At 38.1% G+C, this 19,464-nt stretch overlaps 1 long non-coding RNA gene across 1 annotated transcript; it reads right to left on the reverse strand.

Annotated features, from left to right (window-relative positions):
* Positions 1-3,334: 3,334 nt before the first annotated feature.
* Positions 3,335-5,643, reverse strand: LOC110928218. Its single transcript, XR_002586219.2, has 3 exons — positions 5,511-5,643; positions 4,706-4,781; positions 3,335-3,418 (listed from the first exon to the last, which is right to left on the reverse strand). It is a non-coding gene; the product is annotated as an uncharacterized LOC110928218 (long non-coding RNA).
* Positions 5,644-19,464: the final 13,821 nt, after the last annotated feature.

The following is a 19,464-nucleotide window of genomic DNA, read 5'->3' on the forward strand; positions in this document are numbered from 1 at the left end:
TCTTTTTCTAAATAAAAAGAAAATTTGAAAAATACAGGTAGACCGATGTGTTAAATACATGTAAATCGTAAACTATATATATATACATATGTGTGTATATTTGCATGTTACATATATGTACATTATCAATGTATTTATATCCTTTTTGTTTTTTTCTATTTTTACAATAATAATCTTTTAATGAAAAAGGTTAACAAAAAAAAATTTCAAATCTACTTGTTGATAGTGGTTCTCGAATAAGTTTGGTTCTCTCAGGATCCTCACCATATATATATATATATATATATATAGGGGTTGGTTGACATACAAAATGCCTTAACGTACGATGCGTACGAGATGTATTATCAACATGCGAATATGGTAAATAGCATGCAAATTTGGGTTTCCTTAACAACATGCGAATTTTTTACAAAACATGCAAAATTTTATTTTTTTTAACATGCGAACTTTCATTTTTATAACATGCGATATTTATTTTATGGAGTTATAATGTGCGGACTTGCCGTTGCGTACGCTCGTAAGTTAAGACAAATTGTACGATACACTTTCAGTATATATATATATGTATATATATATATATAGGTTGAGGTTCATGTAGAAATGGTGAAGTTTGTAAGAAGTGTGAGAGATATTATGGAGACGGCATGTGGATTTCATGGATTAAGGGTAATAAGGTAATTAACTTCAAAAACCAATTTAATTATAAAATAGGTTGTAACCACTTTAGGAGTTATTTTAGAAGATAATTATTTTCTTTTACGTATCAAGAACTGATAATGGTGTTTTAACACCATCCGAGGATGATTGTATTGTTATTCCTAGGGCTGCAAACGAACCGAACGAATACGAACAAGACCTTGTTCGTATTCGTTTGTTAAAAAATATGTGTTCGCAAACCATTCACGAACTCGAACGAGATTTTATGTCCGTGTTCGTTTGTTAAGGAAATGAACATGTTCGTGTTCGTTTGTGTTTGTTTGTTAATTTTAGGCAACGGACATTGAGGAACAGAAATGAGCACAAACTAATGTTCATGAACACAAATGGAAACAAACGAACACAAACGATCGTTCATGAACATAATAAATAATGCACTGACACTTATTAGATATTTAATTTGTCAGATTTTGAAGTATTTAAATAAATATAAAAATTAATAACACTAATGAACTATCGAACACAAACGAACACGTTACCGCACGTTCACGAACATAAACGAATAAACGCGACATCTGTTCATGTTTATTCATTTAACTAAATGAACGAAATTTCTTTTTCGTGTTCTTTTGTTTAATAAATAAACGAACACAAACTAACTTCTCGCGAAATGGTTCACGAACTATTCGCCGAACGTTTGGTTCGTTTGCAGCCCTTGCCTATTCCAGATGTTAAAAGACTATGACTTGAATAGCAATACAATTATTCCAAATGTTAAAACAACATGACTTGAATCACACTACAATGTTTCCAGATTTCAGATGTTAAAACACCCTAACTTGAATCACAATACAATGTTTTCAGATGTTTAAAACATCACGCCTTGAATCACAATACAATTAAAACACCATTGTATGAACATAGACAAAACACCATTGACTAAAACATCCGACTGAAACATAACTTTTTTCTCTATATAAGTATAACAATATGATACTCATATTAAAGATAAAAAAACGCTCGTTATGGTGTAATTTTTTTTAAAAAGTTATGTATGAAAAGTTATTGACATTTAAAAAAGACGGAGGAACTTGCATGTATATTAAGGTTGATGGCAGTTTCTTTATTTAAACAAAAAGACACTATTACCCCTAAATCTAGCCAAATTAGTCAAAAAATTAAAACAAAATTTACATTTTAAGCCCCTTTTGATCTAACGACCTTTTTTTTCCATACGAAGTGTACATGACAATCCAGGCCCGACACATGTCTTTTTCAATTTAAGGAGTGAAATGTATTATGGTCTTTTCCCTCTTGACAACCCCCTCTTAATTTTCAAACGACTATAACTTTTTCATATGATTATATTTATTTTAATTAAATCGTATTAAAGAGCATTTTATTCTTATTAATTTGAGTAGGCTATTGCTACAGTTTGCTTTTTTTTTTATAAAATTTTATTGTATAAGCAATAAAGTTACATGATTGTGTAAAGCTATGTGATTATGTTCCAGTATGTAATTACGTACCATATGTGCAAGTAGTAATAAATGCTCAATGTGACCCCACATCTATAATCACGTACATGTGTAGCAAGTGTAATGTCACGTTATTATGTATGAGTACGTAATTACGTTATTATACTTTTTTATTCTATTATTTTTTTTACTAAATTTATGCTTATTACGTGATTATACATTCCATATAATGAGAACTATTGTTTTTATGCTATTACGTGATTAGATCTGTAATATAAATCGTTACATGATTATAGATGTATTGTTACATTGAGCATTTGTTGCTGCTTTAAGCATATGGTACGTCATTATTACACTGAGTATTTGTTACCGCTTTTGCACACAGGGTACATGATTCTAGATTTAGGTATACATTTGAGTATCTGGTATGTGATTTAGGTATTCATTGATCATTTTGGTACGTGATTACAGATGCAGTGTTACATTGAGAATTTTTTATTGCTTGCACATATGGTACGTGATTTAGGTATTCATTAGTTATGTTCCAGTACGTACTGGAACATATTCATTTGACGTTACCCAATCACGTAACTTTATTGTTTGTAAGTATATATATATATATATATATGTATATATATTTTTAAATTAGGAAAACTATAGCAATAACATACTCAATTGAAATGTGAAACGCCAGAACGTTAAAAACCAATATTAAAATACTTTGCGGAAAATAGGCCCAGTTTTTTTTTGACATTACGTAATAAAGGATACTATTCCCAAATATATGAATCCACATCACCAGATTAATAAGACATTCGCAAACAAGTATTTAGAAAAATTTCGCCATGACCCATTTGCAAAACGACCAATCCTTACGAAAACAAATCCTGCTTAACAACCAAACTTCTTTTTTTTTAACAAACATAACCCATTACCACATTGACATACTAGCATATTGCTAAAACAAACGTTGGACTTGAACTCCAAAATACAAATAATTAAGTCTAATTATCCCAATAAGGAAACCCATATACTTAGTGAACAAAATATCACTAAATCCTCATATTGTTGACCCGCTTCCAAGACTTGATCACTTTCGCCTTTCTACCACCCCAATCTGTCATATAACATTACCATATCATTAGTGTCGACCGAGAAACTACGGTAAGCATAATAATTACTAATATATTGATTGAACCGGGTTATTGTGAACGACTTGTGAGCTTTTTTCTTATTTCATGATTCCGATTCAAGCCACCCCGTTGATTCTCATGACTTATTACCTACATTGAAAACACCAAAAATAATTAGCTTTTGCTATGTGAGGACTCATAATATGATTTTGTATCAAACATAACGGAATATTCAATGCTCATAACACCCAACGAAACAATGTCGAGCCACCACTTCATTATCTCCAATCACACATTTCGTGACTTTCTCTATTCTAATCTGGGCGCCCCTTTTTATCCATATCTCATGTATATCCCTGCTAATTGTTAATGGGTCGAGTACCCAAGTGCTGAAAATTCAGCTTATTTCCAGATTTTTGCTAGTCTTTAAAAATTCATAGAAAATCAACCGAATGTCCGTTCGTGGCGTATTTTATATCCACGGAAAGGTCTCGGAGTCACCGTTACTAGTAATTTTAGTTGAAGTGAAATACTCACTGTAAAGAGGGAAAAATACTGAATTACTACAGCTGCGTAAAGCTGAGTGAAAAACATAAATTTTATAGTACTTGCATAATCTTAAGGAATTTATAAGGAACCAATCGGATGTGATTATGTTGTTGTTTTAAAACTCAATGTAGTTATATATATTTACATGAGTTAAAGTGAGTGATTCCTTGAATATGGGATGCATATGCTAAATTAAAAAAATCATGGGTGTTGTAACCTGTATATGCAAAAGCATGTGTTCATTTGGTATTGCATGTGAACGAGTGACACTTGTGTCGTTAAAACTATATAACCTATTTGAGTATGTTATGAATACATGAATGAATTACTAAGAGTATGTTAGATAATAATGATTGTTGATAATCGTATATCTTTTTATAGTTAAGGTGGTTTGATACAAATTATTGAATATGGTTCAATTTAACAATAGCGTATTGTCTTGACGATGTTTTGGGGGTTTAAACCCATCAAAAAAGAGTGCAAATTGTTAATGGGTCGAGATACCCAAGTGCTGAAAATTCAGCTTATTTCCAGATTTTTGCTAGTCTTTAAAAATTCATAGAAAATCAACCGAATGTCCGTTCGGGGCACATTTTATATCCGTTCAAGTACTCACAACCGAGTCTTTTGTCTACATTAGCGTCTCCATTTCTCGACTAACATTCTTATATGAAATTCTACCCATTAACCGGTTACAAAACCGTAGCCATTACTTAAGCATTATTCCGACATATCAATATTACCTTGTTTTGACCCGTTCGGTCTACGTAGTAAAAGTTACTGATTTCATACAACCAAAACCATATCAAACCTCAATCATCATCATGCTCAATAAACTAACGCTACCTTACTTAAACAAAATAAGAAGTGATTACGGAAATCACTTACCTCGAGTGCCCGTTTCGTACATGCTTCCTCATATCCTTTCCGTTTGCCTTCCATGCTTTCCCATCTAAACATGATCCTATACTTTCATACCATCAAGGTTACATACTTCATTAGTATAACACACATTCTTATATTGCATTCATGTCACACTCGTATCCTATTTTAACTTAACTAGTACGTCAATTTCTAACAACACAACATATAAACTAGAATCACATCCTTTCATTCCCTACTCACATAGTAAAACACATATACAACCATAAGATCATATATGCACACAACATAACAATTTCTTTCGTACTAGTCATCTCATAATTCACGATTAACAATCCTCAATCAAAATTTAACCAATTTAACACTATCCTTGAACCCGACATCTTCCTTGCTAGTATTCCACATACTTGTTCTCTTAAGCATTTCATCGAGCACTTGGCGGGTTTCGCATTTAAAGCATATTATACAAACATATAAAGCATGACATTTTACTAGTTGAACTCACTTATTTTCAATAATCATCTAAGTTCATATGATTCTTTCATTATACATCAATTTACTTATCATTCATGTATTATAATCAAGATCATACAACAAAACTTCTCATACATAATCCTACTTGATCATCCTACTCATGCTAACTTCTCACCCAAATGGTTTTCTACTCAAACTTTCACTCTAATCAGTTTCATGCATAAAACATCTTCTATTTAATGATTCTAACTTATACACAAGTTCAATTTCATAAAATTCCATAGATTGATTAACACCTACTTCATAAAAGTGCATCAAAACATAACATTCAACTCACCTTATGCTCAAATCACTTAAGTTAGAGACCAACTAGGCTCATGCATTCGATTTCGTGTCTGATTTCATCATAAATTTCTGAATTTCTTGTGAAGAGTTGAAGGGCTAGGATTTCTCCTTCCTGCCCTCTTGTTTGATCGCACAAAAGTCAGACACAACACTGGCTTCTTTTTTTTTATTAATTCCTTTACGCATTTACACATTAGCCCCCTTGTCTATCAAAGTGTGTTTAAATTTGTTATTTCCATACTAACTTGGCCTCTTTTCTTTATTTAACTTAGATACACACATTTATTTAAATTTACTATCATTTCCTTACGGTACCGTTTTACAGTTACCGTCTTCCTTTATTTAGCATCACCAAATAATATTATTTTATAACATACGAAATTTAGGGTGTTATGTCACACCCCGATTTTCACACGTTTCACAGGTGGGCCCGGTGGGGGACTATCGTGACGTAGTTGGTAACATTACAGTCAAACAACACAACATTTAAATGCACAGCGGAAGCAAAAGATAGATATATTTCAACCTTAATAAATTGTAATATCAAGTATCACAACGGTCGAAATTAATCCACAGGGGATCCAAAAATAAATAGGAAACATGTTCAACAGTTTGACATCCAAGCTTGCGGGACTTATTGAGGATGCTAGGAGAAAACCAGCCTAGTTCGCTTAGTACCTGCACTTAACCTTTTCGGGAAAATACGTCAGTTTACACTGGTAAATACATTCAACCGACACTTTTGAAAAAGGTTTAACAAAATTGATTTGAATGCACGTGGCACAAACTTTTATAACTTGGGATCATTATTGTAATATAATACTTGTAAACGAATTACATGTTTCTTATGCGTTCAGTAGCCCGATCCGTTGACCGGGTTAAAGATCAATAGACACACCATAATATTTAATCACTTATGCACCAACGGGTGTACGCCTACACCCCGTGCTCAGGCCGTGGCCATCTCGTAAGATGATGCCAATGATATCCGGGACATGGTCATTAACCCCCCAAAGGCTTTAAGCAAACAAAACATTTCAAAACAAAGCATATCAATGATTTAATCTCTATTCGATTAAAGATTCGATGCTGGACCAAGCGGTATTCTATATACCGTACCCCAAGCCCGTATAGGGAAATAAGTTAAAAGTATTTACCTTTGCAAGTATCAATTCACAAATAGCAAGTGCGGTAGCTTTTACTGGGTCTCCTATTCTGGAACGAAGGTTTATAATAACCTATTAGAATCCTAACGGGTCTTTAATTAAGCCTAAACTTAGACCGGTTAGTTTTAACGAAAGATACGGTTCGAACGCACGAATAAGCGAAGACCGGAATAGAATGTGATTTAGACCCGACAAGTTTGAAGACTTGTATAATATGGGTAATCCAACCACATTCTGGATTTCGAGATTAAAACGACAAGGTTTGGCCCGTTTCGGCTAATTTATGTAAACTAGTTACATAAACCGAACCGAACGCGTAAATGGCGTAACGGGTAACCGTAAGAGTCTTACACAGGTTTCCTGAGTCAATATGCTCTAAATATGTTGTGATATCAGTAGGATACCTTCCATTATGCCCATAACGAGTTTAATCCCATAATACGCCCCGTGGGGGTATTTTGGTCATTTTAAAGATTATAAAAGAGATTATTTATTCTTCTGATGTTCGGGTCTGAAGTAATTAGTAAAACAACTTATTTTAATAAGCTATATCAGTAGGCAATAAGCCTTACTTGACAAAATGGTTTTAAACTCAAACTATGCGTTTAATATGCGTATAAAGTCGTTTTAAGCGATTTCCGGGTTATGCAGAAAATCTGAGTTTTCTGATCAGGTTATAAAGTTCAAAATACTTTATTTATTATTTAAAATCAGTAGCAACTGGATTCGTGTCAAAATACTATGTAGAACTCATTTTATGTCCGAAAAGGGTATAATCGGTATTTACCGAATCAATGCCATAACCTTAGGTTATGAGCAGGTTAAAAATAATTAAAAATCTTTAAAAATCTCAAAATATTATATTACATTAGTGTGTAAAAGGTTTGGTGTCGAAATTTGGGTTTAGATAGGCTTTATGCTAATTGCGTCGTTTAATTAATAAAAGTTTCTTAATTGCGCTATTTAGCATAACTCCTATTCTAGACCTCGAATTGACATGAAATTTTAGGGACATGTTTAGAAATCAGTAACTAAGGTTATTGTCCTTTCACATATCCAAAATTCTCGTTTTAAGGTCAAAAGGGCATTATGGTCAACTTTTTAGCATATAACGGAAATGTGCAAACGACTCGGACAAACAACGAACCAGTCACAGAGGGTCATACCATCATGTAACCTGGTCCTAAGGGAGTCCTAAGGCATATCTAAGTCATACCAAATCGGGTCATTACTGCAGTCAAAGCAAAAGTCAAAGTTTTGCGACTTTCGGTTCCGAACAGGGTCAAAACAATAAATTGTCAGATCAAACAAGCTTAGACCAGTTCTTAAACTTGTTATCAAGTTATATGAGTGATAAAACAGGTTACATACCATCTACATTGTTAATTATGCGTTAAATCGAAAATTAGCATTCTGTTGACTTTTTCTAAACAACTTTGACCCGACATTTGAACTAGTTAGAGTGGGAATCAGAGGGTGCCCTTTTAAGGGTTTAATGCCCGCATAATTACCAACATATAACTACCTTTGATTCGACTAATCACTGGACCATTAGTGATTAATCGTTAAGTCAACCGTTAATTAGGACGGTTTGACTTCTAAGCTATAAACTATGAAAAACTCAATTAAGGAATGTCAAGGGTGCTTACCAAAGTCCTATGCACTACTAGGGAAGACTTGGGTCTGCTTTGGAGCTCCAGAAGTCTTCACAAATGCAGAAGTGTGGTGTGAACAAAATGTTGCACATGAGGGCCTTTTATGGTAACTTAAATCTCATGGATCATTGACAAACAAGTCTACCAATGGCCATGGATCATTTACAAGTGTGCCTAGGGGCTCTAAAGCATGTAGGGGGCGCCCATGCTGCAAAAGTAATGGTTCTAAGTCGGTTAGAATGGAAATGGCAGACACCTAGCAAAGTTTTCGGAGCAGATAGCCCCACGCGGCACGCGTAGCCCCCCCCCCCCCCCCAGGGGCCCTCGCGTCGCGCGACGCCCCTTCTGATCAAATCCAAACTTTTGATTTTTTAAGCTTTGGTCCTTGCCCCTTCATAACTTTGTTTCGACTTTATTTATTGCATTTTGAACCCTCCAAGTTGACTTATAAGGGCTTCAAGACTTATACCCACTTTGTTAAGTCCTTGGTTTGCTTTGCGTTTACCCGAAAAGTCATAAACTTCATCGTTGACGCTTTTAACCCCTCGTATACGAATTTGATCATAACTTTCTTATACGATAACGGAACCTTATGAAATTTTTGTCATGTATTCTAGTGAGCATAATTAATCGTTACAAAGCTTCTGGTTTGCTAAAAGGTTACTCAGAGGTATAACTTAAACATGTTGACACATTTAGCCCCTGTAGTTTGTAATCTATCACTTTCTTCCATTTTAGTTCCGTATGATCCATGCTTCATTCGTTTGAAGGTACGAGCACCATGTAGGGTTACTGTAAAGTATATTTATCCCTTGTTGACATCTTGAACCCTTGAATTCACATACTTTCCATGTTTGTCAACTTTAGTCCTTCTATAGTATTCATTAACACGTTCAACCTTGTGACACGTGTCAGTACATTATAGGACGTAAATTTTCGAGGTGTTACATCCTCACCCCCTTAAAAGAAATCTCGACCTCAAGATTTACTGAAACAAATGAGGGTACTTTTCTTGCATCGTGGATTCTACCTCCCACGTGTACTCGGGACCTCTACGGGCATCCCATTTAACCTTTCCAATCGATATATACTTCCTTCGAAGCTTTTTAACCTATCGATCCTCGATCGACACAGGTTTTTCAACAAACTTCAAGCTCTCATCTATGTGTACATCTGTATGCGGTATAACTAGTGATTCATCAGCGAAACACTTCTTCAGATTGCAGATGTGGAAAACATTATGAATACTACTGAGCTCTTCCGGTAAGTTTAACTTATAGGCGACCGATCTGACACGTTCGATGATCTCGAAGGGTCTAATGTATCTCGGGCTTAACTTTCCTTTCTTACCAAATCGCATCACTCCCTTCCAGGGTGATACTTTAAGCAACACCTTGTCGCCTACCTCGAAGTTAAAAGGTTTACGTTTCAAATCTGCGTAGCTTTTCTACCTATCACGGGCAGCTTTCAGACGCTCACGCATCTGGACAATCTTGTCCGTCGTTTCAAATATTATATCTGGTCCTGTCAACTGGACATCTCCAACTTCCGCCCAACAGACGGGCGTTCTGCACTTTCTACCATACAAGACTTCGAAAGGAGCAGCCTTAATGCTCGTATGGTAGCTATTGTTATACGAGAACTCGATTATTGATAGGTGGTTATCCCAACTACCACCTAAGTCAATCACACATGCACGAAGCATGTCTTCCAAGGTTTGGATAGTACGCTCACTCTGTCCGTCCGTCTGAGGATGGTAAGCCGTACTGAAGTTTAAGCGCGTGCCCAAAGATTGTTGGAAACTTTTCCAAAAATGTGACGTGTATCTAGTATCTCTGTCAGAGATAATACACACAGGCACGCCATGTAGCGATACAATCTTATCTACGTACAATTGGGCTAACATGTCGGAGCTATAAGTCTCCTTAATGGGTAGGAAATGCGCTGACTTGGTCAGTCTATCAACTATTACCCATATCGTATTGTTTCCTTTCCTTGTCCTTGGCAACTTGGTGATGAAATCCATCGTCACGATTTCCCACTTCCATGTGGGAAGTTCAGGCTGTTGTAGCAAACCTGACGGCTTTTGATGTTCAGCTTTGACTTGCGCGCATGTCAAACATTTAGCTACATAGGTAGCTATAGACTTCTTCAAGCCTATCCACCAAAAGTTTGCCTTCAAATTCTGGTACATCTTGTCAGCTCCAGGATGAACGGAGTATTTGGAACTGTGGGCTTCCTGGAGGATAACATTTCGTAGTCCTCCATAAACTGGAACCCATATTCGTCCATTTAACCTTAAAATTCCGTCCTTTCCATAGGATATCTGTTCTTCAGTTACTCCTAGCTTCTCATTAGGATAGTTAGCTTCCAGCACAGCTTACTTCTGTGCAGCTAACAACCTTTCATTCAAATTATTCTTTATCTCAATGCTCTTGGCATTGATCCTTATAGGCTTTACTCTTTCCTTTCGACTCAAGGCATCGACGACTACATTCGCCTTGCCAGGGTGATATCTTATCTCACAATCATAGTCATTCAAAGTTTCCATCCATCGTCGTTGCCTCATGTTCAAATCCTTTTGGTTGAACAGATGCTGGAGGCTCTTGTGATCAGAATAGATCACACATTTGATGCCATATAAATAGTGCCTCCATAGCTTCAGTGCGAATACAACGGCACCCAACTCCAAGTCATGGGTGGTGTAATTCTTTTCATGCACCTTTAACTGACGTAAAGCATAGGCAATAACCTTGCCTTTCTGCATAAGCACACACCCCATCCCGGTGTGTGATGCATCACAGTATACTACAAACTCTTCTATCCCGTCAGGCAATGTTAACACAGGTGCATTGCTTAGTTTCTGCTTAAGGATATCAAAGGACTCTTGCTGCTTAGGGCCCCAGTTAAACTTAACATTCTTTCTAGTCAAAGAAGTTAGGGGTGCAGCAATCCTTGAAAAATTTTCAATGAAGCGCCTGTAATATCCTGCTAATCCCAAGAAGCTGCGAATTTCTGTGGGCGTCTTCGGCTCTTGCCAATTCATGACACCTTCCACCTTAGCGGGATCCACTTGTATACCACGCTCACTAACCATATGTCCAAGGAATTGGACTTCTCGAAGCCAGAATTCACACTTAGAGAATTTGGCGTAAAGCTTCTCCTGTTGAAGTAGTGAAAGAATACATCGAAGATGTTTTTCATGATCAGCTTGGTTCTTTGAGTAGATCAGAATGTCATCAATGAAGACGATGACAAATTTGTCCAAGTATGGTTTACAGACACGGTTCATGAGATCCATGAATGTCGCAGGTGCATTAGTGAGCCCAAAAGGCATCACTAGGAACTCGTAATGACCATAACGAGTCCTAAATGCAGTCTTGTGTATGTCTTCATCTCTATCCTTCAGTTGGTAATAACCTGATCTCAGATCAATCTTAGAGAAGTAGCTTGCCCCTTGAAGTTGGTCGAACAGATCGTCGATCTTGGGTAATGGATACCTATTCTTGATAGTGACCTTGTTCAGCTCACGGTAATCGATGCACAGACGTATCGATCCATCCTTCTTCTTGACAAATAAGATTGGTGCTCCCCAAGGAGACGAACTAGGTCTAATGAAACCTTTGGCTAGCAATTCATCCAGTTGTGTTCTCAGTTCCTTCATCTCTGTTGGTGCCAGTCTATAGGGTGCTCTTGCAACAAGTGCTGCCCCTTGAATAATGTCAATCCTGAACTCTACTTGCCTATCTGGGGATAAACCAGGTAGTTCTTCAGGAAAAACTTCAGGGTATTCAGAAATGACAGGGATATCTTCAATCTTGGGTTTCGGCTCATCAATAGTCACTTGTGCCATGTAGATGACACAACCCTTTTTCAAACACTTTGAGGCCTTGAGCATAGTCACATGCTCAGGCAGTCCATACTGGGTATCTCCCTAAATGGTAAGTGATTCACCAGACGGAGTCTTGATCACCACTTGCTTCTTATTGCAGACAATCTGGGCCTGGTTATGAGACAACCAGTCCATGCCTAAAACTATGTCGAAACCGGCTAATTTCAAAGGAAGTAGGGACAACGGAAAAGAGTGGTCCTTAATGAATATAATGCATCCCTCTAATATGGTTGAGGCGGTTTCTAAGGTGCCATTAGCTAGTTCCACCTCATACTTCACACTTAAAGTTTTGACAGGTATATTCAGCAATTTGCAAAACTTATTGTCTACAAAAGATTTATCAGCTCCTGAATCAAATAGTACTCGTGCATAGACATCATTTATAAGGAAGGTACCTGTGATCACATTGTCATCTTGCACTGCTTCCTTTGCATCCATCCTGAAGACCCTAGCATTGGTCTTCTTCCCTTCATCAGCCTTCTTTGCATACTTTGGGCAGTTTGTCTTAATGTGCCCCTTTTCGTTGCAACTGTAGCATGTTGCTTCTTTCAGCTTCTTGCACTCTAGGGTTTTATGTTCTGTGGATTTGCAAATCCCACAAGGTCTTGTCTAAGATTGGGATTTTGTGTCAAGTGTGCACTTCCCAAAATTGTATTTCTGGCAAGTCTTACACTTGGGCTTATCTCCAGATTGATGCCCATCTTTCCTTGAATCAGATCCCTTCCTGTGGTCATTGTTTCCTCGGTGCTTCTTATTTGATCGACGCGAGTTGTCATCATCATCATGCTTCCTCTTCTCGGCATCCTTGTTCCTCAGCGATCTCTGCCTGACCGCATCCAGCGTGAGAGATAAGGATATATCAGCTACTGACCTGAATGTAGCTGGCCGAGAGGCTTTCACACTAGCCTTGATCTCCGGAGCTAAGCCCCCTATGAAACGAGCTATTCTTTTGGGTTCCGGGGTCACCAGATAAGGAACCAACCTTGACATTGTATTAAAGCTCGTAAGGTAAGCTTGACAATCCAGATTCTTCATCACTAACGACAGAAAGTCCGACTCAATCTTCTCAACCTCATGCTGAGGGCAGTAGTTCTCTCGGATGAGGGAAACAAATTGTTCCCATGACATACCATACAGTGGAATCTTTCCAGTTGCCTGAATCAATGATCTCCACCAGGCTAAGGCCTCACCCTTGAACGATTGAGATACATACTTTACCACATCTTTTTCAGCGCACCCGCTGATATCAACCACCGTGTCCATCTCATCTAACCAGGTCATGCAGTCTATTGCTCCTTTCTCCCCCGTAAAATCCCGGGGCTTGCATGAAACAAAGTATTTGTAGGAGCAACCCTTATCACGGGGTCCTTGATTCAGCACGACCCTTTGAGACAGGACACTATGATGGTTTGAAGAGTGACGATCGTCATTATCTTTCTATGGTTCTTCTTTCTTAGAGGGTGGTGGCTTGCTATGTGCCTCGGAATGAGTCTTGGGCTTAGAATGCGGTGCGGATAGCGTCCTACTTCGAGTCCCGCTATATTCCTCATACTGCCGTTCTAAGGCTGTTGTAACAGCGTTGTCCACTAACGCTTTCAGTTCAGCACCCGTTATATTAATCCGGGCATCATTCAGATTCTCCTTTGGGTGACTATTTATTTCATCCGAGTCAGCCATTTTATCTTGAACTGCTACATAAGATAGTGACAAAAATTATTTGGGAGTTTATTATGGAACTGCCCTTTTCGGCAATTCATTAACCATGGTAAACATAGACCATATTGGGTTAATTTGTTACTCACATTTATTTAGGATTTTAATTATGACTTATCCTAATTATAGACAATATTATTAGTGGCATGAAAGCCTAGTCACAGGGACGTTTTAAATTATAAGCCATGATTTCAGAGAATCAAGGCATGAAGGTTTGAACATAGTGCTTTACCTTTTCTTGACAGGGAGTCATAGACTACTACTGTCCTTTGCCTTATATGACAATGAATATGGCCCGTAGGCACTACACCACTAATGGATGCTTGATATGCGATCATCTTAATTGATGATTTAAACCCATGATTTATAGATCATTAAGTTAGGGTTAGGAATCCCTCGAAGGATCCTTGTACAAAATGACGTGTGTGATTTATAACGAATCACGTCTGCCAGGAGTGTTAACATGTTTACAGAGGTTCACAGGAATTTGAATCTTTTAACCAGGTCTTACCATCTTGGCCAGGTCTTATAATGACAGGAAGGCTAGGTTATACCTTTAAGATTCTTTATTAATATTTGAATAGGCAGATCAATTTAAAAAGGAATGATTTTTGAATTATTTATTTCATTTATAATGTACATAATGACAAAAATGAATTTCGTAAACTTAATATTCCATTAAACATAAAAAGGATTACACACTGCCCTAAACGGGACTTTTAATAGACAAATTACCCACGCAGGGGTTAAACTAGAAAACAAGTCCTCGCAGGGACCAATACTAGGATAGATGTCCACACAGGGACTGAAAGGCAAGTCCACGCAGGGACTAAAAGACAAGTCCACGCAGGGACTAAATACACACATAAATGTCCACGCAGGGACTTGATTGAAATAGGAAATACGATAATACATATAGAGACTAATGATCTCGCTTCTTCTTTCCTTTCAACAGGTTTGCCAGACCTTTGAGGAATCCACGGTTGTTCTTACGTTCTTCTTCAAAATCTCGTTCCACTCTGTTTAAACAGTGGAGGATTTCTTCCTGTTCTGGTGGGGAAAAACGTGGCTTTTGTGATAGGTGCTGAGCCGGAGGTCTAGCGGGTATTGGATACCCATGAGTTAATATCCCATTCCCCAAGGTGTTTCATAAGGTACCTCAGGATGAAGGGCGTGGTAGTTTGCCGCCGCTTCTATGTATGGGTCGACACCAATATAGTTGTAGTGAGTGTGAGATGGCTGCTCAAACGGGTTGTACGCTGTGGAACCGGCGTATGTAGGTATCGGGTTATCATAACCAAATGGTGGCGGAGGTGGTGCAACTGGTGCAGAATTCACCTCTACAGCTGGGTTAGAAGGTCCACCCATTTGTGGGTCTTCATGCACTGGCGGATAATGACTGCCACTGGAGTGTCGAGGGGTGCTGAAGTGAAAATCCCATCTTTGTGCGGATATCTGCGCGCCTGTTCTCCTACGCCTTGGTGGATCCGGAGGTGCTTGATGAACTGGTGGCGGTGGAGGCGGTGGCGTGACTGCCACGAAACGCGAATCTTCGGAGGGATCCTGCTGTTGCTGCTGCTCATGAGGCGATAAATGGTGAGAGGGTGTAAAGTACCACTCACACTGGTTGAACCTTACTTGATAACTGTCTGGACCCTGATAGGGTGTTCCATGGAAGGATGATCCATCAGAGATCTCGATTGGATGGTTGGGGGTACCTCTTGCAGGCTCGAAGGGATCCGTGTCCTCGTCCATATCCATTGCAATGTCTTCTGAGAAGTGGTCCTCCGGTCCCAATGGGTTAAAACCCACTGGTTCTTGGACATAGTTTGCCGGATTGAACCGGCCCTGAAAGACAGGAGTAGGGTCGCCAAAGGAACGGTGCGAAACGGAACGCTGGAGAGGTATGAACGAAGGTTGATGGTTATCGGGCTCGTTTTCCGAGTTCGGCCCAAAAGAGTGACGGTAAGAAGGTGTTGAACTGTGCGAGATAGACTGTCTAGCGGGCTCAAAAAGGTTCCTCCTGTTCCTCTGAGGATCGGCACTCATTGTGCTGGCAGGAGCTCGCTTGTGAGAAGGCCCAGCCTCGTGATCGTTGTGGGTAGTGATTGGCCCTTTGCCTCTTCCTCCTCTTCTGATTGCCGGTGGCATATTTCCTGCTTAAACAAATGAAATAAAATAATAGGCAATAAAGGACAAACTAGAACAACAATTCGAAATCATCCTAAGTTCTTGTCTAGACTCGAGTATGTGCAATTGTGTCATTGAGATTAAACACATAAGGATAGTGCTTAATTTACTCAACGTTGGCTCTGATACCAACCTGTCACACCCTGATTTTCACACGTTTCACCGGTGGGCCCGGTGGGGGACTATCGTGACGTAGTTGGTAACATTACAGTCAAACAACACAATATTTAAATGCACAGCGGAAGCAAAAGATAGATATATTTCAACCTTAATAAATTGTAATATCAAGTATCACAACGGTCGAAATTAATCCACAGGGGATCCAAAAATAAATAGGAAACATGTTCAACAGTTTGACATCCAAGCTTGCGGGACTTATTGAGGATGCTAGGAGAAAACCAGCCTAGTTCGCTTAGTACCTGCACTTAACCTTTTTGGGAAAATACGTCAGTTTACACTGGTAAATACATTCAACTGACACTTTTGAAAAAGGTTTAATAAAATTGATTTGAATGCACGTGGCACAAACTTTAATAACTTGGGATCATTATTTTAATATAATACTTGTAAACGAATTACATGTTTCTTATGCGTTCAGTAGCCCGATCCGTAGACCGGGTTAAAGATCAATAGACACACCACAATATTTAATCATTTATGCACCGACGGGTGTACGCCTACATCCCGTGCTCAGGCCGTGGCCATCTCGTAAGATGATGCCAAGGATATCCGGGACATGGTCATTAACCCCCCAAAGGCCTTAAGCAAACAAAACATTTCAAAACAAAGCATATCAATGATTTAATCTCTATTCGATTAAATATTCGATGTTGGACCAAGCGGTATTCTATATACCGTACCCCAAGCCCGTATAGAGAAATAAGTTAAAAGTATTTACCTTTGCAAGTATCAATTCACAAATAGCAAGTGCGGTAGCTTTTACCGGGTCTCCTATTCTGGAATGAAGGTTTATAATAACCTATTAGAATCCTAACGGGTCTTTAATTAAGCCTAAACTTAGACCGGTTAGTTTTAACGAAAGATACGGTTCGAACGCACGAATAAGCGAAGACCGGAATAGAATGTGAATTAGACCCAACAAGTTTGAAGACTTGTATAATATGGGTAATCTAACCACATTCTGGATTTCGAGATTAAAACGACAAGGTTTGACCCGTTTCGGCTAATTTATGTAAACTAGTTACATAAACCGAACCAAACGCGTAAATGGCGTAACGGGTAACCGTAAGAGTCTTACACAGGTTTCCTGAGTCAATATGCTCTAAATATGTTGTGATATCATTAGGATACCTTCCATTGTGCCCATAACGAGTTTAATCCCATAATACGCCCCGTAGGGGTATTTTGGTCATTTTAAAGATTATAAAAGAGATTATTTATACTTCTGATGTTCGGGTCTGAAGTAATTAGTAAAACCACTTATTTTAACAAGCTATATCAGTAGGCAATAAGCCTTACTTGACAAAATGGTTTTAAACTCAAACTATGCGTTTAATATGCGTATAAAGTCGTTTTAAGCGATTTCCGGCTTATACAGGAAATCTGAGTTTTCTGATCAGGTTATAAAGTTCAAAATACTTTATTTATTATTTAAAATAAGTAGCAACTGGATTCGTGTCAAAATACTATGTAGAACTCATTTTATGTCCGAAAAGGGTATAATCGGTATTTACCGAATCAATGCCATAACCTTAGGTTATGAGCAGTTTAAAAATAATTAAAAATCTCAAAATATTATATTACATTAGTGTGTAAAAGGTTTGGTGTCGAAATTTGGGTTTAGACAGGCTTTATGCTAATTGCGCCGTTTAATTAATAAAAGTTTCTTAATTGCGCTATTTAGCATAACTCCTATTCTAGAACTCGAATTGACATGAAATTTTAGGGACATGTTTAGAAATCAGTAACTAAGGTTATTGTCCTTTCACATATCCAAAATTCTCGTTTTAAGGTCAAAAGGGCATTATGGTCAACTTTTAAGCATATAACGGAAATGTGCAAACGACTCGGACAAACAACGAACCAGTCACAGAGGGTCATACCATCATGTAACCTGGTCCTAAGGGAGTCCTAAGGCATATCTAAGTCATACCAAATCGGGTCAGAACTAAAGTCAAAGCAAAAGTCAAAGTTTTGCGACTTTCGGTTCCGAACCGGGTCAAAACAGTAAATTGTCGGATCAAACAAGCTTAGACCAGTTCTTAAACTTGTTATCAAGTTATATGAGTGATAAAACAGGTTACATACCATCTACATTGTTAATTATGCATTAAATCGAAAATTAGCATTCTGTTGACTTTTTCTAAACAACTTTGACCCGACATTTGAACTAGTTAGAGTGGGAATCAGAGGGTGCCCTTTTAAGGGTTTAATGCCCACATAATTACCAACATATAAGTACCTTTGATTCGACTAATCACTGGACCATTAGTGATTAATCATTAAGTCAACCGTTAATTACGGCGGTTTGACTTCTAAGCTATAAACTATGAAAAACTCAATTAAGGAAGGTCAAGGGTGCTTACCAAAGTCCTATGCACGACTAGGGAAGACTTGGGTCTGCTTTGGAGCTCCAGAAGTCTTCACAAATGCAGAAGTGTGGTGTGAACAAAATGTTGCACATGAGGGTCTTTTATAGTAACTTAAATCTCATGGATCTCTGACAAACAAGTCTACCAATGGCCATGGATCATTTACAAGTGTGCCTAGGGGCTCTAAAGCATGTAGGGGGCGCCCATGCTGCAAAAATAATGGTTCTAATTCGGTTAGAATGGAAATGCCAGACACCTAGCAAAGTTTTCGGAGCAGATAGCCCCTCGCGGCACGCGTAGCCCCCCCCCCCCCCCCAGGGGCCCTCGCGTCGCGCGACGCCCCTTCTGATCAAATCCAAACTTTTGATATTTTAAGCTTTGGTCCTTGCCCCTTCATAACTTTGTTTCGACTTTATTTATTGCATTTTGAACCCTCCAAGTTGACTTATAAGGGCTTCAAGACTTATACCCACTTTGTTGAGTCCTTGGTTTGCTTTGCGTTTACCCGAAAAGTCATAAACTTCATCGTTGACGCTTTTAATCCCTCGTATACGAATTTGATCATAACTTTCTCATACGATAACGGAACCTTATGAAATTTTTGTCATATATTCTAGTGAGCATAATTAATCGTTACAAAGCTTCAGGTTTGCTAAAAGGTCACTCAGAGGTATAACTTAAACATGTTGACACATTTAACCCCTGTAGTTTGTAATCTCTCACTTTCTTCCACTTTTAGTTCCGTATGATCCATGCTTCATTTGTTTGAAGGTACGAG

This window comes from Helianthus annuus, chromosome 3, assembly GCF_002127325.2.
Source record: "Helianthus annuus cultivar XRQ/B chromosome 3, HanXRQr2.0-SUNRISE, whole genome shotgun sequence".
NCBI classification, from domain to species: domain Eukaryota; kingdom Viridiplantae; phylum Streptophyta; class Magnoliopsida; order Asterales; family Asteraceae; genus Helianthus; species Helianthus annuus.